A 24637-nucleotide genomic window follows, 5' to 3' on the forward strand; every position below is an offset into this window, starting at 1 on the left:
TTCAGAGATAGTTACTAGAAGGAGCACTGGGAAATGAGTGAAAAGTTGTATGTGCTACTTTGAATTCTTTTACTGTAAATAATCAAGGGGAATGGAGAATTGAGTAAACGTCATTAGCTCAGTTTCCTTCCCTGTGAACGGGAGGGATGTGTTACATAAGGACGGCAAATAAGTTTTATCCCAGCTGCCAAGCTTTTGATTTTAATGGCTTCCTGAAGTACTGTTTTGAGAAGGATTCTTACGGGCTCTGTGGCAGAGACTTGTGCACAATTAACATTTGTGGAAAGCGTAGTAGGTGGGGAGTGGTCTTGTGGGAGCCTTGAACGTGTCAGTTTTGAATCGCTAGGACTTGGGGGCGTGTCTGAGAAGGCTTGATTCTGACTCACAAGTCCTCAGGTTACAGGACTTCTATGCATCTCTGGTTTGTGACCTCTGGGTCCCCTCAACATCTTCTTTTCTGATTACGAGGTTGAGACATTGGCTGCTGCTGTTTGCTGGAAGCCTGCAGTCCCAGCACCTCATGGGAACATATGCTCCAGGGTGTTTTAAATGTAATCTTTCTGCCTGCCTTGTTTTAGTTAATTTAGTTCAACAAATTTTCTATGTGCTAGGCAGTCTACTAAAAGGCTGTGGTTGCCCTGCAGCTGTTTGGGGATCCGTTCTCCGCAAACTGACAACCCCAAAGAGCTGTAATACCGATTCTAGTGCTGGGAGGTGGAGGGCTCCTTATGTTTGATAACAAGGAATAGAGAGAGGCTCTAAAAGTCATTCTCAGAAGGGGACAGGGATTAAAAAACATGCAATAAGCAAACATGCAATAAGGAGGGCTTCATCTAGATTTGAAGGCTAGCAAAGTCCTCAGATCTCCCTTCCTGACTGTTCCCAGCCGTTTTCCTTGCCCCAAATCTATGTTGGATGAGCATGCCTGCCCAGTAGGGCACCTAGACTTCTATCCTGAGATGGGGTTGACATGCTGATCTCAGAGCCAGCAAGCTACCCAAACCCTCCCAACACATTTTTTCTCTCCAGAATGGTCAGGAAGTAATTTCTTCTGTTCTGGGGGCAGTTCTGGAAAGTTCCCCTTGTCCTTGTTCAAAGTGAGATAGTTGCTTGCATCACTGACATACTGGATTTGACACCACTTTTGCACTGACTCTCTCTGCACAGTTATGGAGGTTGCTAGGGTTTCAGGTCTCAGGGAACCTATCCCTTACTCTTGACTTGGTTCTTGCTGTCCATTTGATGTGCCCTAATCATACTCCCTGACCAGCCGGAAGGAGAGCATAGGACCTGAAAAGCTGCTGCCATGGGGGAGGTGTGAGGGGCAGCAGTGAAACCTTGAAGGACAAGTTTTGGAGGCAATTTTTTTAAGAGAGAGTAGAGAAAAAAAAAGTGAGAGTGAGAGCAGGGAGAGGAGAAGGAGAGAGAGAATCTTAATCAGGCTCCATACCCAGCACAGAGCCCCACTCGGGACTTGATCTCACAACTGTGAGATCATGACCTGAGTCAAAATCTAGAGCCCGATGCTTAACTGACTGAGCGACCCAGGCACACTTGGGGGCCATTTTAAAGAAGAACAATTCAGTGTGATGGCTGACAGTGTGTGCAGAGTGGATGGGGTTGCAGGAAGGGTGTTTTGATATAGGAGTCAAGAGCAGCTAAGCCACTGAGATAATATGGCTGAGAGCTGAGAAAGTAAGCAGGACAGGAGAGCAGAAATGGTAGCTGTGAGTGTAGCTAAACATGACAAGCTTGATTTGTTGGTTTTTTACACCTATACCCACAGGTTATATTTTGGTTGGATTGTATTTTTTTTTTAAATCCTTCATGTGAAAGTCAATTGTTAGGCCATCTAAGCATGCTCACCCATCAAAATACCACCAGGAAAGGTTCCCAGGCTAGTCCACAAAATGCCTGTATAGGATCATAAAGATGAAAGAGAGCTTGGAAATCACCAAGTAGCACACACCTAGGCAGAAAGTATGGGCTCTGAAGTCAGACCACAGTAGGTAACCTGATGGGGTACGTAATCTACTAGGTCTCATTCTCTGTGTATTAGACCAAACAATGCTAACCTCGCAGGCTTGTCATGAGGATGAAATGAGACGATCCTGGGCAGTGTGTGAAAGCTGAGTTGCTTGTTGTCCCCCTCACCACGTCGTGTTATGTCAAGAAACCTTGGTCTGGCATTGAAAAGTAATGGAGGCTTTGCTGGGTCACTCCAAGGGCTAAGAGTTTGATTTGATGCATTCGTGTTTCTGCAACACTGGAAGCCCAAGAGTTGAGAATGTGATCACACATATACCACTATTTTCTCCCCATAATATAAAAGAATAGCACAGGGGCTAGAAAATGATGAATGCCCAACTAGAGGAATTATTACTTAATCTGACCTTTTCTTTTTATGTCTATAGAAACTGGGGCACAGGGAAGTGAAATGACTAGGCTCAAGGCCAACTAGACTGTGGCAGAACAGGAACTAGGAACCAGATAGTTCATGGTTAAAACAGATTCCTATTGTGTCAACTTGCCTGTCACGAAATAAGGCAGGGGACAATGGGGTCAACTTCCCCACTACTTGTAGATATATGACCATGAGAACACTGTTGGAGCTCAAACTGGGAATGCCAGATGGCAGCCCAGCTGATCCAGGGACAAAGGAACAGAGCTTTGGTTTCAGTTTTTTGAGGGTGTGGGACTGGTGCTCTCCTGGGCAGAGGCGGTGTGGGGGTCTGGTGATACTGGCAGGTGGGAGGTGCAGAAAGCAGTGATGGCAGGTGATATCCACAAAGGGTCAGCACGTCTTTGGTGCCCTGAGTGGGAGAGTTTGGATTAGGCCAGGGAAGAGAGTCCCACAGAAGTAGTAGCGAAGATTTGGTGGCAGAGATGAAAGAGGATGGCTGATACTGTCATTTCTGTAGGGTTTACTGTGAACAAGAACATCACACCTCAGCTCATCCATAGCATTGGGCACTCTGGTTACAGAAAGGAAGAGGGATCACCTGTGTAGTAAACGTTCACTATGCAACACATGTGCTAAGCCCTGGATACACATACTTATCTGTGGGGATATGTTCCTAGACCCCCAGTGGATGCTTGAAATTGCTGATGGCACCAAACCCTATATGTAGTATGTTTTTTCCTACATATACATACCTATGATAAAGTTTCATTTATAAATTAGGCGTAGTAAGAGATCAACAACAATAAAACTAGCACAGATTTTTTTTCTTCCTTCCTAACAATTTCACAGATAGGAGATTCATTCTTACTGTAGATCTTAGCAACCTAAGCATACAATTACTTTTTCTTCCCTAAAGTTGAGAACTGCCATCTTTTCACTTAAAGAAAGCTCTTCATGGCTTCTCCTTGGTGTATCTGAATTGCCAACATTAATACTCTTTGCAGTTATTATTAAGTAAAATAAGGGTTTCTTGAACACAAGTTCTGTGATACCCAGATGGGTGGTCTGATAACCAAGATGGCCACTGAGCGACTAATGAGCAGATAGTGTATATGGTGTGGATACGTGGGACAAAGGTACAACTCACATCCCTGGTGGGATGGTGTGAGATTTCATCATGCTGCTTAGAATGGCATGAAATTTAAAACATATGAATTGTTTATTTCTGGAATTTTCTATTTAATAATTTCAAACCACAGTTGACCACAGGAAACTGAAACTGCAGAGAGTGAAACCATGAATAAGGGGTTCTTCTGTACTCCCTCTGTCCTCACAAGCTGATTGGAACAGTTGATATCACTGAGACCCAGAAGAGTCAAGTGGCCACGTCCACAAAGACACTTAGCAGAACCAAGAAGTGAGCCCAGACATAGCTCTGCTTGAAACCTCAGTTCCTTCTACTGTCCCATGCAGGCTCACAGATAACCAAGCCCCTTTTAATTTGACACTTTTTTTTGAAAATCTGAAATTCACTAGTTAATCTTCTGCCTCAGAAAGTTGAATATACTTGCCTTGCTTCTTCATTATATTCTCTGTTGCAGAATCACAGGTCCCATAAAGCAGTGAGGCTCACTGGGGGAGGGGTATAACACAAGCATTTCCACAGCTGCCTAACATTTGAGTCTCCTTCTTGGAGAAAAGCCACGTGTCTTTGGGAGATGGGATGGTAGGGTGTGGCTTGAAAAATGTTTGAAATTTCACTCTCCCACTTTCTCTTCAGTATCGGGTGCCCTCATAAGTGAAAGCCAGCTGTCCTGACTCTTCACTTCCTCCCTCCTCACAAAAAGCTACTAGTTTCATCCATTCAGTTAACAAATATCTATTATGAGAAATGATGATAAATATCTCAAGCATTTAAAATGTGCATTTCTTTTGAGCCATTATTTCATTTCTATGAAGTTTTACCAGGAAACATCATGGACTTGGCTATAAGGACATTCAATTGCAATGTAAAAGATAAAAAAACTAAGTGGAAAAACCAATAAAATAGAATCCTATGCAATATATAACATTATTAAATGAAAATGGCAGATTGCCCATAACAGTATATGAATATTACATAAAACAATATACATATTTTTTGAGATTTAATAGACTATTTTTTACAGCAATTTTAGGTTCATAGAAAAATTGAGCTGAAAGTACAGTGTTTACATATACCATCTACCCCCACATACACAAAGCCTCCCTCATTCTCAATATCTTTTAGTTGTTGAGCTTGAACACTTTCCACAGTGGTATACTTGTTATAATCTATAAGCCTACACTGACACGTAATTATTAGACAAAGTCCATAGTGTACATTATGGTTTAATCTTGGTACCTTCTAGAATACATTGTCTTGACAAATATATAATGACATGTATGTACCATTGTAAAACTATATTTTAAAAATAAGAACACACACTTTAAAGTACTAATATTTATGTTTGGATAACAGAATTGCAGAAGAATGTCTCTCTGTATCTTTTACTCTAGGTATACATTATAATAAAACAATAATTTTCAAGAACCTGTGTTTAAGTAGAGGAACTAAAAGTTAATGGGGAGTCTTGCTTTGATGATTATTGGTAGGTGGCAAAAGAAAGTGAGTCCAGCTAAAAAATTAAAATGAAGTTAGGTAGAAGAATGAGATTTGATATTTTGAGGGGAAAAGACAAATTTAAAAATATTAGCCATCTATATCACAAAAAGTGGTTGATATCTAATATCTAAAAACTAAAGGAAAATGCCATTAACCCTCTAGAAAAGTATAGATAATACTCTTATCCATCTTTTTTTATTTTTATTTTTTGAGAGAGAGAGACAGAGCATGAGCAGCAGAGGAGCAGAGAGAGAAGGAGACACAGAATCTGAAGCAGGCTTCAAGCTCTGAGCTGTCAGCATAGAACCTGATGTGGGGCTTGAACTCACAAATCATGAGATCATGACCTGAGCCAAAGTTGGATGCCCAACCAACTGAGCCACACAGGCACCACTATACTTGTATCCATCTTAAATAAAACACAAAAAGGAACTTCAACAAAACCAGGGAAAAATGCTCAACAAGTATACTGCTAAACCATTTCTCATGGATCTTATTCACAATGATCCAAAAAACTTGACGAGCTTTTCTGCGATGATTCTGTGAATGTACAGGAAAGTACTAACTCTTTGAATCAGAGTGCCATTTCTAGAAAGTTATACTAAGAAAACACTAGCAGGGGGCCTGGGTGGCTCAGTCAGTTAAGCATCCAACTCTTGATTTTGGCTCAAGTCATGATCTCACAGTTGGTGAGATTGAGCCCCTAATCAGACTCTGTACTGAGTGTCGGTCTCTGACAGCATGGAGCCTACTTGGGATTCTCTCTCTCTTTTTCTCTCTCAAAATAAATAAACTTAAAAAATTAAGATACACTAGCAAATATATGAAATAACATATGTCTAAAGTTATTTATTGAGTAACTAGTAGACAAAAACTAAAATAACTCACCACTTTGAGGAAGACAGGGTCACAGCCACAGTGGAGTTTTGACGACCTGCTTCTGCTCCTGACTCCCTGCTATTCGCTCTTCCCCAGAAACAAGTAGGTAGGAACCTGCACTGCTTCCATGACTTTTAAAGACCCCAGAAAAACACCCATGGCACCAGAGGTGGTGATTCATTGAGTTAGAATTACTCTAATGAGACGAAACGTAAAATCTTTGGAGAAGGTATGTGCTGACTTGATCAGAGGCACAAAGGAAAAGAATCTCAAAATGAAAGGACCAGTTCAGATGCCTAAAGATTCCAAGAATGAGTACAAGAAAAACTCCTTGTGGTGAAGGTTTTAAGACTTGGACTCATTTTTAGATGAGGATCTACAAGTGACTCATTCATCTGCCCAGTCTTTCTGATATTGTTAAGCAGATTACTTCCATCAGTATTGAGCCCGGAGTTGAGGCTGAAGTCACCATTGTTGATGCTTACATCAACCTTTTAAATAAATTGATTATCAGTTGTTAAAAACAAAACAATAATAACTCAGATGTCCAAAGATAGGGAATTATTTGAAAAAAAAAAAACATGGTACGTGCAAACAATGAGTATGATGAAGTTATAAAAGTCTTAAGGGAGTTCTCTGCTTATGTGATGATGTGGTCTCCAGAATATAGTGTTAGTAAGAAAAAAGTAAGAAAAGTAAAATTTAGAGCACTGTGTTTACCATGCAATCGTTTATGAAAAAAAAAATATATATAATCACCGATACTTCTATAATTAGGAACTAATATACATACATGCATACATATACATAATTGCTAACATTAAAAATAGAACCCCGGAATAATAAACCAAAAACTGATGAAAATGATTACTTACATGGTGAAGAAGGAAATAAGGTTAGGGAACAGGTCAGGAAACTAGACTTCTCTGAGCAAATTCTGTTTTATAAAGTTGATATTGGAACAATGCAAATGTTTACATGATTATAAGGCCAAATTATTTTTTTATTTTAAAAATATTTTTATTTTTTATGTTTGAAAGAGAGATAGAGTGTGTGTGTATGAATGGGGGAAGGGCAGAGAGAGGGAGACACAGAATTTGAAGCAAGCTCCAGCCTCTGAGCTGTCAGCACAGAGCCCATTGTGGGGCTTGAACTCATGAACCTTGAGGTCATGACCTGAGCCAAAGTTGGATGCTTAACCAACTGAGCCACCCACGTGCCCCTACAAGGCAAAATTAAAGTTATAAGAATTCTGAAATATAAAAAAGCAAAAGAACCCAACAATATCTCTAGTTGGTGGCCTAATTACATAGAGAAGAATTATTTAAAGAGATTTTAAAACACTGTATTTTGGTGGAAGATGGTATATATGTATACAATGGAGAGATAAGTCCTATGGTTAGAAGTACTTAAAAGTAATAATCTTCTTCTTAGTAATAATATTCTTACGGTTATTTTGAAACATACATACATAGAAACTCACACATACATTTTGGTTATGTTTCTTTTTAAAACGTTATCCATAAACATATCCCATATAATTTGACAGGTAAATTTCATCAAATATTCAAGGAATAGATCATTCAAATTTTATATAAGATTTTTCAAAGAAAAGAAACTTGAGGAATGCTTTCTTTATTGTGGTAGACAGAATAATGTCCCCCATCAAAGATATCCATGTTCTAACTACTGGGACCTATGAATATTTGCCTCACATGGCAAAGGAACTTTGCACGTGTGATTAAATTGAGGATTACAAGAGATTATCCTGGATTATGTAGGTCCAATGTAAATCCTGTATAATTTCACGTGTACTTATAAGTGGGGGGAAAAAAGGTAGAAAAACCAGAGTGAAAGAAGTGACAATGGAACAGAGTTAAGAGTGACATGATTGCTGGTTGGAAGGAGACCATGAGTCAAGGAATGCAGGTAGCCTCTAGAAGATGGAAAAGGTAATAAAACTGTTTGTTTCCTGGAGCCTGTGGAGTGAGCATGGACATACTGACATCTTACTGTTGGCCCAGTGAAACTCATTTTAGACTTGTGAGCTCCAGAACTGTAGGACAAAAAATTTGTGTTGTGTTAAGTCACTGGGCTTATAATAAATTATTATAACACTAAAAGGAAATGAACACACCTCCTGAGTCTTTTAAAGACTAGCATAATCTTGATTCCCAAAATCCAAGACAGTATAAGGACGAAAGTATAGAGGCTGATTTCATTCTTGAATAAATATCCTAAACAAAACATTGGCAAAACAAATCAAACAAGTATTAAAAAAAATAAAACATTATTATGAAGTTGAGTTTATCCTAGGCATATGAGGACATTTCATCATTAGAAAAGTTATTAAAGCAATTCACCACCATAACAAGTTGAAGAGAAGCCACAAGATAACCTTGATAGGTGAAAAAAATGTATTCAATAAAATTTAAAACATGTTTATGATTAAAAAGTAAAAAATCTTGGGCTGTGATGAAGTAATTAGGACCAGATTAGCTGTTTTGTTGCAAACAACTATAAAACTAGGTGAGGTATATTAATTACTGTTTTCAGATGTTAAATAAAAGGAACATATGACCACAGTCCCTGAGAGAAGAGAATGAAATGAGATGATCACCTGTGATCACTTGGCTATCTACCCGGAGGCACTTTGCAGACTGTGGTATGAGGGGAGCAAGCTCAAACAGCACAGCTGTCTCGCTGAATATAGGAGATAGACATTGGAACTCAGAGCTCTTGAAGTGGGCTCGAATTTACAGAGCAGTATACAAAGAAGAGGGAACTAAACAGAAAAAGAAATCTCAACAGGAGATTCTCTGGGTCTTCGACCAAATACTGAGCTGTATGTACGGTAAAACTCCACAAGCCAGGTAAAAAATGATGACCAGGGAAGAAAGAAATATGAGTGGACCAAATAACGAGCCAAACAACTATTGGAGCTCACAAAGATTGGGAGGCACCTGATATCCAAATCAGCCAGAAAGGAGAGACCTCACTGAAGCCACAGGGCTTTTGGTAACGATCCTGAAAAGGAGCTCAAGTCGCCCTCCCTATACCAGACCGATTCTAACAGTTGAAAGATAAGCTTTAAAAGTATGAAGCAGATTCATAAGTAACTAAATACCTGCCCTCCCAAATCGAGCACCTAAAAAAACAAAAAAGACAAATTTTTTCATTCAACCGTGTAACATTCACAATGTCTAATATCTAATCTACTGAAGATATACAAAAGAAAATGGCGTCCTTAACCGAAAAGAAAATGGCGTCCTTAACCGGAAAGAAAATGAATCAATAGAAAATACCCAGAAATTATTGGGATGATGGAAGTCACGGAAAAGCACTTTACAAATATGTCCAAGGATTTAAAGGACAATATACACATCTTAAAGGAATAAATAGGGAATTTCAATAGAGAAAGAAAAATTATAAAAAAGGAGTTGATGGGAATTATAGAACTGAAAAATACAATATCCAAAATCAGTTATTGATTGAATATTATTATTAATAGATTAGACACTGCTGAAATAGTGAATTTGAAGACAGGGGGTAGAACCTATTCAAACAAAAGCCCAGAAAGATAGAAAAAGAAAGGTTTAACATATCGGACAGTATTAGGAGGAGAAAAGAGATAAATTGGGGTAGAAAAAAATGTGAAGAAAAATTAGAAAAATATTCTTAACAGAATCATAATAAAAATGCAACATACAAAAGTCTAGGTTGTAGCAGTGCTTAAAGGAAACTTATAGTTCATGTTTTTATTTGAAAAAGATAAACTATTAAAAATAATGATCTAAGTTACCAATTTAGGAAGCTAGGCTAAAAAGCAAATTAAACTCAAAATAATCAGAAGGAATGAATTACTAAAGATAAAGGCAGAGGGGAGCTTGCGTGGCTCAGTCGCATAAGCATCCGACTCTGGCTCAGGTCATGATCTCATAGATCATGAGTTCGAGCCCCATGTCGGACTCTGTGCTGACAGCTCAGAGCCTGGAACCTGTTTCCGATTCTGTGGTCTCCCCCTCTCTTTGCCCCTCCCTCGTTCATGCTCTGTCTGTCTCTCTCTCTCAAAATAAATAAACCATTTAAAAAATAATAAAGATAAAGGCAGAAATAAATAAAATAAAGAGCTGACAAATAATTGAGAAAAGTCAATTAAATAAAAGTTGGATCCTTGAGAGGATTATCAATAAAATTGATAATCTCCTAACTCGACTAGGAAAAAAAAAAAACAAAAACAAATGACCAATATTGAGAATAAAAGAACATTATAGATCATATAACATTAAAATGACATCAAGAGGATATTATGAAAAAAATCTGTCCAATGCATTTGACAACTTATACAAAATGTAAAAATTCTTTGAAAGAAAAAAAAAATCACCAAAATGCATACAAGAAGAAATAGAAAATTTGAGCAGCCCTATGCATATTCATTAGATTTAATTTGTAATTAAAAGCATATTAACAACTTCAACTTAAATTAGTAAATTGAAAACAAATGAATACTAGATCCAGATTGCTTCACTGTTTGATTTTTTAATTTATGTTTTTATGATAGAGAGAGAAGAAAACACTTTCCAATGCACTTTATGAGGCCAGCATAACCCTGATAATAAAACCACTAAAAGACATTAAAAAAAGAAACAATATCTTTCATGAACATTAGTGCCAATATCCCTATCAAAATATTAGCAAATTTAATCTGCAGTATGTAAAGATGATGATACTTCATGATGAAATTGGGTTTATCCAGGAATGCATGGTTGGTTTAATATTCTAAAATTAATTAGTATAAATCATCAAAATAATATAATATGATCATATTAATAAATGCGGAGAAAACATTGGAAACCATTCAACATCCATTCCTGATGAAAACCCTTAGAAAACTAGGATCAGAAGAAAACTTCCTCAATTGATGGAAGACATCTACAAAGAACCTACAGCTAACATCACACTTAGTTGAATACATTTCTCCTAAAATAAGGAACAAGGAAAGGACAGTCATCACTTCTATTCAACATTATACCTCAGTTCCTAGTTAATGCAATAAAACAAAACAGACAAGAAAAAAATAATATGGATTGGAAAGTACGTAATGAAACTTTAAACTTAATCTTTTATGTAGAAAATCCTAGAGTCTGCAAAAAAATTATTAGAGTTAATAAGTAAGTTTAAAAAGTTTGTGGCAAATTCATGATCTATTGTTGCATAACATTATCTCAAAATTGCAACATAAAACAACAAGCATCTATTATCTCATGATTTCTTGGGTCAAAAGTTGGAGATACAAGTTAGGTGAAAGAGATACACTTGCAATCTTACTCTTATTGTTGTTGGCAGGATTCAGTTCCTCATGCACTGTGAAGACTGCCATTTTTCTGGTGGTAGTGTTTAGAGACCTCCCTCAGTTCCTTACCATACAATTGTCTCCATTAAATATATCCCATTGGAGCAGCTGACTTCCTAGAGAACAAGAGAGCAAATTAAAGCAAGCTAGAATTATCCAGTTCTCCCAGCACCATCTGTTTAAAAAGCTGTCTTTTTTTCCATTGGATATTCTTTCCTGCTTTGTCAAAGATTAGTTGGCTGTACACGGGTCCAAATCTGATCATCAAAACCCTAGAGGAGAAAGCCGGAAACAACCTCCTTGACCTCAATCACAGCAATTTCTTACTTGACACATCCCCAAAGGCAAGGGAATCAAGACCAAAAATGAACTATTGGGACCTCATCAAGACTAAAAGCTTCTGCACGGCCAAGGAAACAACCCATAAAACTAATAGACAACCGATGGAATGGGAAAAGATAGTTGCAAATGACACATCAGATAAAGGGTTAATATCCAAAATCTATAAGGAACTCACCAAACTCCACACCCAAAAAACAAACAATCCAGTGAAGAAATGGGCAGAAGACATGAACAGACACTTCTCCAAAGAGGACATCCAGATGGCCAACAGGCACATGAAACGATGCTCAGCATCCCTCCTCATCAGGGAAATACAAATCAAAACTGCACTGAGATACCACCTCACGCCAGTCAGAGTGGGTAAAATGAGCAAATCAGAGGACTCTAGATGCTGGCGAGGATGTGGAGAAACAGGCACCCTCCTACACTGTTGGTGGGAATGTAAACTGGTGTAGCCCCTCTGGAAAACAGTGTAGAGGTTCCTCAAAAAATTAACAATAGAACTCCCCTATGACCCAGCAATAGCACTGCTAGGAATTTACCCAAGGGATAAAGGAGTGCTGATGCATAGGGGCACATGTACCCCAATGTTCATTGCAGCACTCTCAATAGCCAAACAATAGCCAAAACATGGAAAGAGCCTAAGTGTCCATCAACAGACGAATGGATCAAGAAGATGTGGTTTATCTACATGGTGGAATATTACATGGCAATGAGAAAGAATGAAATCTGGCCATGTGTAGCAACATGGATGGAACTTGAGGGTGTTATGCTGAATGAAATAAGTCAGGCAGAGAAGGACAGCTACCATATGTTTGCACATATAGGTGGGTTAGAAGGAACTTAACAGAGAACCATGGGAGAGAAGAAGGGGAAAAATAGTGGGGGAGAGGGAGGTAGGCAAACCATGAGAGACTCTTGAATGCTGAGAACAAACTGAGGGCAGATGGGGTGGGGGAGGGGGAGGGGAAAGATGAACATGGAGGAGGGCACTTGTGGGGATGAGCACTGGGTGTTATATGGAAACCAACTTGATAGTAAACTATTTAAAAAATAAAAAATAAAATAAAATAAAGCAAGCTAGAATTAGCAAGACAGAAGTCAGTCTTTTTGTAACCTAAATCCCATCTCGTCTACTATATTTTATATGTTAGAAATAGATACTAGGTCCAGCCCACACGTACAGTGAGAGGATGATACAACAATATGAATACTGGAAGAGGGGATCATTAGTGGGTTTTATAAGAAGCTGTCTACTATATGCAAGTTATTATATAAAACACAATTGTATTTCTATATGTTAGTAACAAACAACTCGAAAATGAAATTTTAAAAACACCATTTACTTTATGATTAAAAATACAAAATACCTAGAGACAAATTTTGTGAAATATATTTAAGACTTCTGTAATGAAAACTACAAACCATTACTGAGATAAAAGAAAGAAGACCTAATTAGATGAAGAAGTATACCATGTTCATGCATTGGAAATCTCAATATTTTTTTTAAATGTTTTTTATTTATTTCTAGGAGAGAGAGAGAGAGAGAGAGAGAGACAGCGTGAGCAGAGGAGGGTCAGAGAGAGAGGGAGTCACAGACTGAAACAGGCTCCAGGCTCTGAGCTGGCAGTCAGCACAGAGCCCGACGCAGGGCTCGAACCCACGAACCACGAGATCATGACCTAAGCGAAAGTCGGACGCTTAATCGACTAAGCCACCCAGGCGCCCCTGGAAATCTCAATATTTTTATAATGTTACTTTTTACCAAATTGATCTGTAGATTCAATGCAATACCAGTCAACATTTCAGCCAGATTTTTGTAGAAATTACAAACAAATTGTAAAATTTATACAGAAATGCAAAAGACTTAGAAAAGCCCAAACAATCTTGACAAAGAACAAAAGTGGAAGACTTAAGCTATTTGATTTCAAGACTTAATATAAGTTAAAGAAATTAAGACCATGCGGTATTCCTGTAAAGGTAGACAAATAGATTAATGGAGCCAAATAGAGAAACCAGAAATAGACTTACGCTTATATGACTTGTTGACTTTTGACCAAACACCTTTAACATGTAGGTCAAAACTTTAAAGTTTCTAGGAGAATATATATATGACTTAGAAATAAGAAAAGATTTAGAACCTCTGAAAATCACTGGCCAAAAAAAAAAAGGCTGATAAAATGGAGTAACAGAAGCTTTCAAAAGACTGTGTTAAAAAATAAGTAGGTAAACTACATATTGGAATAAAATATTTGCAATACATATATCTTACAAAGAACTTGTATCTAGGTTATATAGACAACTACAATTCCCATTAGTCAATAATAAAAACACATACAACCTAATATCTGAACAGGCATTTCACCAGGTAGATGCACAGTGGCCACAAAACAAATAAAAAGTGCTCAACATCATAAATGACTAGGGCAATTCAAATGAAAACTATAATGAGATATCACTGCAAACCCACTAGAATGGCTGATAGAAAAAACACTGACCATACCAAATGTTGACAAGAATGTGGAACATCTAGAATGCTTCTACCTTTATGGAAAGAGTTTAAAATATTACAGCCAATCTGGAAACCTGTCTGGACGTTTCTCATGAAGTTAAACATAAACCTACCATATGTCCTAGAAATTCTACTTCTGGGAATTTGTCTCTTTGGCACCCATATCCATTAGACCCATGAAAAACACTTATAGAAAAAATTTCCTAATGAATATTATTGACGTTGGTTATTAGGCAGAATACACAAAGAACTCCTATGAATTAATAAGAAAAACACAACTGAAGAAAAAGTGATTTAAAAAAATGAATAACCAGGAGCACCTGGCTGGCTTAGTTGGTGAGCATATGATTCTTGAAATCATAGAAATTACTGAAAATAAATAGATAGATAGATAGATAGATGATAGATAGATAGATAAAAGAAAAGGCAGTGCTCAGAAGAGCCTGCTTACAAGGCTCTACTATATAAGCGGTAATCAAGGAAATACAAATTAAAACAAGATGGCAAGAATGTAAAAAGTCTAAAATACCTAATACCTAAATAGTTTTCAGAAAACACCTTGGCAATAATGTGGAAAATGGAAACTCATCTACTGAGAGAGTGTGAATTAGTACAACCCCTTTGGAAAATAATCTGGTTATATGTGGTATACCTGAAGATAATATAACCTTTGATCCAGTAGTTTTCCTCTTAGGCACATACCCTGTAGAAAGAAAAAAAAAAGCATGTGTACACAGAAACCATGGCCAGAAATGTTCATAACAGCACTGTTTGTAATGGAAAAACATTCTGGAAAACTTAAATGTTCATTGAATTAAAATGGATAGTTCTGTGTGTTCACATGATAATCTGATAACAGCAATGAAAATGAGTGAGCTAGAATTATCTGCAGCAAAGTGGATGAATCTTATAAATATAGTGAAAGGAAAAACTGCAAAAGAATACATACTGCATAATGATGACATCATGATGCTGCTGAAGTAGTATGTTTTGTTTGGGGATAGATAGATAAGTAGCTAGATGATAGATAGACAGGTAGCAGAAGGCAATATAGTGCAGCAGTTAATAATAGCATAGACTTTAGATCTCATCTCCTGGATATGTATCCTAGCTCCATAATTTGGTAGCTGTGTGACTTTAGACAAGTTACCTAACTTCTCTGTATCACAGTTTTGTCGTTTGCTATGAAAGAATGATTGTAGTATCCAACTCATTGGGTTGTTATAAGGTTTAATAATGAGTTAATATTTGTAAAATACTTAGAACAGTACCTGTCAGAGTATCTGTATCTGTTAAATAAATACAAATAATAAATATCAAATTCCAGAGAATGGTCCCTGGTGTGAGGAGTGATATCAAAGGGAGCTGCAACTATATTTTGAAAATCTTATTTCTTAGGCTGGGTGGTAGATGCAGAGATGTTTTTATATTATTTCTTGATGGGTCAAAAATATTTCAAAATTTAAAAGGGGTACCCAAACTATTTCAAATATATTGTTAAACTTGTAGGGAGAAAGACAAGTTATAATTAGAGACTGATATTGTGATCTATTTCAGATGTCTGGGAGGAGAATCTTCCTGAAAATGTGTAAGTCTAATATTGCATCTTCCATGTTGATGACATTTTCTAGAAGCACCCCTAAACCTAGGGGACTAAGCATGGGCTTGGAATCTGAAAACCTAAATTCTCTCCACATGTCTGCTGTTGATTCATTTCGAGTCTCTGGGCTAGTCTGTCTCCAGTGACATGCTCATGCTTCATTTTATTTATCTTTAGAATGGATGTTGTCTTCCACCTTTCAAGTGGCAAGAATGGAACCATGTTTCCTTATCTTTCAGCAAGGAGGGAGAGTCAGAATTCTGTCCCCACTCTCCCTCACTGCCTTTCACTAACAAGCAAAGAAGTTGATTTTATTTTAATGACTGTGAAAAATGATTCATGCTTGAAAGCAGGCTTTTCCCTTTACTTACAACAGCTTCAGCTTCTGAGTTTAAGCTAAAATGTGGGAAAACCCTATGTGGTTTTCAGAATGTACATATGAGCATATGTGCTGTGCTTTCACAAATTTCTTTGTTAGTGAATCTATTGTGCACACGAGCAAGAACAGTCTAGACCCTCAGAAGGGGAGATTCTCACGAAAAGTTGTCTTCTAATTTTCCGACTGTTTGCTTTCAATTGTTGGCGTTAGGGGAAACAGGAGCAACCACGTAATGTTGACAACTCGTGCCCTTGGTGTGTATGCACTGTTGCATTTCTAAGAAAGCAGGTGTAGCTGTTTCTTCCCTGCTGTGTCCCATTTCAGACTTCCAGACTATGGTGTATTTAAAAATAAAACAACACACAAAATAACTACTCACTCTTTTCCATGTCAGTGGGAATCATATACTGACAACCAGGAGGTCTGGCCTTTTAGGTCTAGTTGTCTGAAAAATAAAAATGAGTCCTCTGCCCAGCTGGTATGCTAATGGCATCTACTCGAGCTTTTCCTCCTTATTATAAAGGAGAAGAAAATATTTGGCTTGCAAGTTCCTGGTGCATCCCTTTCTCTAGTTCCTCACAGTCAGCATGGCAGGCCCCAGATGTGTCTCTGGTTGACTGACAGTCTTGAGCTTCCATCAAAAAAGAGGTTCAATAAAGCTCAGAGCTTATTTGGTCAAGCATGGTTGCTCTTTCTGTTTAAGCCCTCATACACTTGAAGGGGAATTTAATCCTTGCATTTCTGATTGTTTACACTAAAGAGTTGTGTTGTGAGAGCGATTTGGTGTCTGGGAGACTATTTGAACATTTTAATAAAGCTTTGTGAGAAACATTTTCTCTCAAAACAGAAAGCTAGATTTTGCCATGTACAAATAAACATGAAATACCAATGGGCTCAGAGCTCTAACCTGGAGATTCTGAATGAAGCCTACACTTAACCAATCAATATATTTTTCATCTTTATTTGTTTCCCAGTGAGTATAATGTCCCCCTTTACCAATGCTATTTTTCCTTGTGCAGATGATTAACACGCCTCTGCGGCAGGGAAAAGCTAGAACTGTGCAGACACAGCCTTACATGGGACAGTTTTCAGGATTCATTCATTCTTCAAACATTTCTTGAGCTCTCACAGGTAACTACTGGACACAGTGATACCAATGTGAGGAAGACTCAGTTTTATATTCAAGGAGCCCATGGTCTGGTTCAGAAAGCAGACTTATACACCAGCTCCAGTTGACCGTGGAACAGCACAAGAGTTAGGGGTGCCGACTGCCCCACAGCCCACCCTGAGCCTTCATGTTCTTGCACCTTTAACATACAGATCCAAGTGCAAAAGAATCCCCTTTTCTTATTTCCTTCTAGCAGAGCTGAGACAGGCAATATTATCAGTAGGAACTTCATTTGAAAAAGCACCACCACCACAGAAAACACAAAAGGAGAATGAACAGGAAAACAACAAAGAAAATATAGAAACCTGTAAAACAATTATGCTCACAAAATAGATTTTGTGTCCTATGATAGCCAGCATTTCTGCCAACCCCACAAAGCATTTCTTAACCTCTTTGCTCTGACATTCACTTCCCTATCCCTTGAGTTTCCAGGCTCACAGATGTGGGAAAAACAATGTACAGTGAATACTGCAGATGGGTCACCCTGTGGTACTGTGCAGGCTTCAGGCTCTCCAGGGAGTCAATGTCTTTGAAGAAACAATCTCCCCCAGAGACACTTCCTGGCTATCCATGGGGATCCTGGCACAATTACAGACTCGTGGCAGAGTGAATGGGATTCTGGTGTGAGTCTTTTCCCCATAGGTAAGAATGAAAGATCCAATGTTTCAGACATGTCTCTTGCATGACCCTCCCCTCCCTCCTCACTCAAGTTCAAATTGAGACCTTTGCTACCTCGTGTTCAAACTACTGCGCTAGTCCGGTCTACACATGCTGTGGCAACTTCTTCTTTAAAGTTTAGCCCTAACCTGATCATCTTTGTTCCTCTGTCTACCAGATTTAGAATTTTTCAACCTGGTGGTCAGTGCCAGCCCACCTCCCCAGCCAAATATCTTTCACGCATAACCTATGTTTCAGTCAAACCACAGGACCTACACATTCAATTTCCTAAGTATGCCTCTGCCTTTGTTCATATAGATGTTTCCATGAGGAATCCCCTGTTTCTTCAATTTAATGGGTTGAAAATACAAACTATCCTTATAAATCCAACCAGAATGATTGACTTGGTGGATTCTTCGTCTTTCTTTTGCACTTATTGTTTTACTGACTTATATTAGAGTTTTTAAAATACATATCTCATTCCCACCTACCTCACTCCCTTCCCTAGACTAAATTATAAGTAATTGAAGACAGGAATAAAATACCTTACAGATCAGTGTGGAGATCAAAAAAGAGACTATGTATGGGACATCTGGGTGGCTCAGTCAATTGAGCATCCAACTTTGGCTCAGGTCATGATCTCACGGTTTGTGAGCTCAATCCTCACGTCAGGCTCTGTGCTGACAGCCTAGGGTCTGGATCCTGCTTCAGGTTCTGTGTTTCCATCTCTCTCTGCCCCTCCCCTGCTCACATACACACTCTCTCTCTCTCAAAAATAAATAAACATAAAATAAGAGACTATGTAAATTGCAAACTTGGGGATTGGTACATTGTAAGCCCTCCACAAATGCCATCAAGGTCTGGAGCACTATTCTAGAGTCAAATAGAACTAGATCCGAACCCTGACTCCACCACTGAATAGCTTGGTGACCTTGAGAGTCTATGTCACAGACCCTCAGTTTTCTTATCTGTAAAAAGAGGTTACTTACCAGTGCTCCTTCTTCATGGTGCTGTAAGAATAAATAAGATGATCGATTGAATTTAATCATGGATATAAAAGGATCTAGTTTAGCACCCAGTCCTTAACAATTTCATAATAAACTATGCTATCATCATGGATCCAAGAACTATGCTTTGTATACAAAAGCCCTTGGGAAAGATTTGGATTGGAGGTTTGTGCCTCAGATGCAAATACTTCCCACAGTATGTAAATCCAGATTCTGGTCAGGGGTCCCAACTCTCCCTCACACCCAGGCTCCCTTGTTGGGGGAGGGCATCCCCTCTTCCTGTCCTATTCTCTGTGACTTTGTCTTGGATGGCTCCCTGCCCTGCTCCCCACCACCAGTGCGCTCTCTTGGATAGCAGCTGGTCTGATGGAAAACATGCTGCTAAATTACCCTCCTCCGATTTGCTCACTATGGTTTTCTGGGGAGGATGAGGTGGGAGGGCATTCACCTCTTCTGAGTTATTTGAGTTTCTACCATTTTGAAGACAGTACCAAAGGAGCTATGCCTCACACCTACATGTGAGGATATTTGTGTGTGTCCCCATTTTAAGTTGATTAGACTTAAATAGAAGATTGGACAATATTGCTAATACTAATAGAAGAAAGAAAAGGTAGGCTGGTTCCATTGTCAATCTGAGAGGATCCGTGTAACTCATTGCAAACAGGAGGGCTCCAGAAACTGCTCTATCCAGTTGCTTTGCAGGCAGGCCCTGATTTCTAGTCCCGAAACACCAGACACACATTTCCTGTGGATATTAACTAGCCATCCAATTAATGGTCTCAGTTTCCGTGTCTGTTCTGTGGCGAGAGCACGGAATGCATTGCAGGAAGCCGATCGATTATTTGCAAGTGGGATACACGATACCATCTCTAGTCCTCCAACCACAGCTGAAATCCAATTCCATCAGCTGGCTTGGATTTAGAGGGGAAATGAAAGTCACATTTTGGAAAAATGAGATTGATTCAACATGTTACAACTGATGCTCATGCCACAAAACAAAAAAAAAACACCCAAAAAACTAGTTGTGGAGACAGCCCCAGATGATCTATCCCTAATTATCAATCCGAAGGAATCACAATTGTGTCCATGGAATTTATTAAATTTTTTTCTGTAAATTTTTAGTAAAGTTTAATGACTCTCATAGACTCTCCAGTTTTCTTATCTATTAAAAGAGATAATTATGCACTTGACGGTGTTGTTTTAAAGATTAATTTGGATAATAGATGCAGAGATGAATTACCATGAAGCTAATGAAGATTAAGCTCCTCATTTGCATGGGCCCTTTTCAAGACCTTGTACCTAACTTTGTATTTGTAATATTGCATCCTTTTTCTGAAAGAGGGTGCAAAATCCTATAAGCTTTCAAAATCCATAAACTTGGGCCTGCTCCCAGGTGGATGTACAAGGTCACTACTCAAATGTCAGGAAGTAGGTGATAAGGTCCCCAGGACAGAAGACCTCTAAGAACAGGTAGGGAGTCTCTCTGAAGACTTGTAACTTTTATTGTTTAGTAAGTGTAAGTGCCTCAGCTAATAGCTAGGGCTTGAAAGAGACCTAGCAGAATACCATCTAAAAACATGAGTTGATCATGGCTTAAGTTTTTACTGCATTTAGTGGGACCTGTGTCATGACTGAAAAATGATCCTAAGAGACTTAACCTCTCATGGTGGAATTCCAGGTACAGCGACCAGTTGGGGAGAGACTCTGGGGCAGGTGCCTCTCAGATCACATCAGGCGAGCAGCCTGCAGGATTAGATGCAGCTCTGCTTCTACAGAGCCTTTGGGACAGTCCCAGCCTGACACAGTACCTTTCAACAGCCAGCCTCCGCTCCAACAGTTTTTTTCAGGCAGATGCACACAGAATCATTTTCAACCCCCACCCTCTCCCTTCTTCCTCCTTCTTTCCTTCCCCTCCCTTTATCCTTCCTTTCCTGCTGCTTTTCTTCTCCTTCCTGTCTTCCATTGCATGAATCATGATACAAATTTCAATCCAAGATAAAAATGTACTTTATTTCACCCTTTCAGCTGTGATTAAGTTCTGTCCACAGCAAGGACATTGCCGTTTCCATGGGAACCAATACACTCTAAAGCTGAGGAGGATGACAGCGTAGAAGAGTAGAAAGAAGGCAAAGAGGTTTGCTACAGCTGCTTTTCACTCACTATGGAGGAAATAGAACTATGGAATCCAGGGGCCGCAGAGGAATTTACAAGGTCACTAAATCATATGCCCACCTCCAGAAGAGCCAGTAAAACAATTCTGGAGCTAAGCAAATGTCCTTTATTTAAAGAGGGCCAGAACAGATTCCATAATCTCCTTTGAAAAGGCATTCAGCTGATACTTTTTAAGGGCAATTGTTCAGCATACAATTTGAGCAATGCCTGGGTGCCAGAGATGATTCCAGTCAGAACCCAGGAGAGACAGCTGCTGGTGTGAAAGAGCTCTTCAGCTTTGCTGGGGCAGAGACTCTGCCTCACTTGCCTTCTTTTCCTTCCACCTTTGCTACATTTAATCCCACCAAGCAGTTTGTAAAAGTACCCAGGACCTACCAAATAAGAGCAAAAATCTCTTGCCTCCCTTTTTATAGTTTTCTCTAAAGAAGAACTCACTATTCCAGCCTTCCTATAATTATTATTGACAACATTTCTGCTGGTTTTAAGCATATTGAAATGTTATAGAGATAGTGTTGAGAGTGAATGTTAGTGTGATGATTCTAACAGAAAAACAAGAACAATTCTCTGGTAGCTGACAGTGGATGTGGGAGCCAAGGAAGAGTTGTTTGAGGCTTTGTCCCAGAGGCTGGACTGCACCTAGTGAGGGTCTGGCCAAGGGGCCAATGGCCAGGTTGCAATTAGGGTAGTCAGTCACATGATTCACGTCAAGAAAAGGGGGAAAACATTCTGCCCTTAAACTACAGAGAGGGTTTCCTACATACAGATGCTGGGCTGTGAGCACAGGGTGCTAAAGGGAAAGTTATTTGTCAGGAAGAATCCTGGCCTGGTCAGTAGCATTCTTTCCAACACTGAAGCCACAGTTCATGATAGACTTTTGAGCCCTGATCCTCCCCTGGTCAAGGTTGTGCCCTTGGTGCCAAAGGACTGACCGCATATGGAGATTCAGATGGGTTGCCTGAACGTGGGTGTTGTCTTGGGCAAAGGAAACACCCCGAGCCTTGATTTTCTTATTAAACATGGGGTGATAGTGTCTATATCAAATATGAGACTAGCTGAAGAAAAAGTAGACAAGCCATTCAGTGCGGCACCTGACCTGGCCAACGAAAATTGCTTAATCAATTGCGAATATTATTATTATGCTGTCATTTTGGCCTCCTCGTGTAGACCCCACGAAGAAGCTGGCTTATAGCTTATAGCTTCTGATGCTTAACTGGGGATGAGACCTTTCATCACGCCCCTCCATCTTCCTGTTTCAGCTTCTATGGGGAGCAAATTGGAGCACAGGACCTACAGGATGTCAGCAAAGCCTGGGGCGAGTTTGACCTGGGCAAGAGGCATGGATGCAGGTGTTCTGCTTTACCTCCTCCCCGTGCCGCCCACCATAATACAGAGGCTGCTTCCTGCCACCTTGCATCTCTTGGTGAAGGAGGGAAGCAGCAGCAGCTGGTATGGGAAGAAACTGGGGCCGTCCCTGCCCATGCAACCTCTTCCCCTTTCCTGCTGCTTGAACATTTACACGATACCCAAAGCAGAAACACCAGTGCTCAGACCCTCCCCACCAATGCCAGCTGCCCTCTCAGTCTGCACTTGTTGGGGAGAAAAAAAATCCACTGTTGGTTGGGTTTTCTTGCAGCAGAATCATTTCTAACGTATGCTGTCCTACTGCTTGCCACCACGTAAGTCATCCACATGGATGTGGGGCTCCAGCCAGTGGCCTGCCTGTCCTCCCCAGCAGCTGCCGCCTTAGCCTCTCCATCTCCGTGACATCCTCCTAACTCTCCCCTGCCCTCAGTCTCTCCCCAAACCATAATCTGTACCTCTTCCAGACAGATTTCTAAAACAAAATACCATCTGTGCCTCTGAAACTTAGTACGACCAGTCATCCTCCACTGTCCATGCTCTAAAGCCCAGATTCCTCAACATGGTATATTAAGTGCCCTCAGTCTTGGCCCTTTGTACAAGAGCTCTCCAGCTTTGTCCTTACTGAGCCACTCCCCACACCCCAGCCACACAGAACATACTTACAGCTTCCTTCATGCCCAGTCTGGCTGTTTGCCTATGCCTGATGGCTCAATGGACCATTCTTTTCCTCTTATCCCATTCTCTGGCCAGGATGTTTCCCCACCCCCACCCCATCCCACACACACACCGTTCAAAGCTTAGTCCAAACAGACTTGTTTAAGAGACTTCTGTGAAGCCTCCTCAGGTGTTGCTCTATGCAGGACCCACAGCCCTCCGAGCTCCGTCTGTACTCCTCACACGTCCGTCGTCAGCATTTTCTGGTTTGTTGCCCCATATGCTTATTGATCTGTCTCCCACTATCCTGGGAGCTCCTAGAGAATGTGAAGCAAAGTCATCTTTCTTAAGTCCTGTATTTCCTGGTCCATAGCAAGAACTAAGTGTCTTTGTTGAATGAGTTGTCAAATAATTCAAAGCCCCCCAGCCCAAATCAAGTGCATACAATGAGTTGTGACCATCAGCTAGGGAGAATCCCATGGGTACGGTGGCAGGCCACTCTCCACAGAGAGAACACAGGTGAATAAGTAACACGCTGCTCTTCAGGGCCAGGCCTCAGTTCTCATCTCCAGGGGCCCTACGGGAAGTCTCAACACTGAGTGGCAAAGGGAATTAGAAGCAAGAATGTGTCCCCACCCCCCAATGCAGGAGCCAGGAGGGCCCAGGTAAAAATATTTTTTCTGGGGCCTTTGTCTATATAAGTAACTTGATTATAAAAATACATTACAAAACTCATAGGCTTGTGTGAGGTATAGTTATTTAGTGATGAGGATTTTGAATAATGAATAAAGAGGATGCACCTATGTATTTCTTTACAGTCCAGTCAGTACATGAAGAGTCTTCATAATACCCAGACACCATCTTTTCCTGCTCAAGTCTGGGAACCATCTCATTATATTCCTTACTGTCAAATGTGCAGGTCCTGGTGAATTTTTGTATCTTCACAAGTAAGAGGTAGTAATATCACTATCATCACAATGATACAGCTCTTTAGGGCCAGTGTGCATCAAAACAATATAGATCTTTTGTCTCTGCATTTCCTACCACCAACTCTTTAATGTCAGTCACAGAGTTGCTTATGATGTCACATCATGCAGCCTGCCCCTATGAATACTTGCCTCAGTGGTGCTCTCAAAGGTTGTGTCCATACTTCATTGATGATCACCAAGCATGCAAGTTTTACCCAGAGTGTGCAGAAAAAATGCCAACAATTATTTATTTTCTGGTCATGTCAAGTTTCCCTTTTGGAATTTTATAGTATAAGCATAGTATGATATTTCTCTTAGGCTACAGTCACTGAACTTTTGTGAAGTATCTCTTTTGATTTTGGTGTAGCCCAGTCTACCATCACCAAAGACAAAGAGAAACAAGAAGTCTGTGGCTGAATGAGAAGAGTAGTCCAAGTGCTTTAAGGATTGCTGGTTCTTCTCTATGACTTGCCTTCAAGATCAAGACATCATCATATACACTGGAGGCAGAAGTGTGTATCACTCAGAAGGGCCCA

The 24637-nt window shown here is 39.6% G+C and overlaps 1 pseudogene; it reads left to right on the forward strand.

The window, feature by feature from the left end:
- Window positions 1-6054: 6054 nt before the first annotated feature.
- On the forward strand, window positions 6055-18184 carry LOC120223835 (annotated as a pseudogene).
- Window positions 18185-24637: the final 6453 nt, after the last annotated feature.

This window comes from Hyaena hyaena, unplaced genomic scaffold (genome assembly GCF_003009895.1).
Source record: "Hyaena hyaena isolate Hyena2069 unplaced genomic scaffold, ASM300989v1 scaffold_1050, whole genome shotgun sequence".
Lineage (NCBI taxonomy): Eukaryota > Metazoa > Chordata > Mammalia > Carnivora > Hyaenidae > Hyaena > Hyaena hyaena.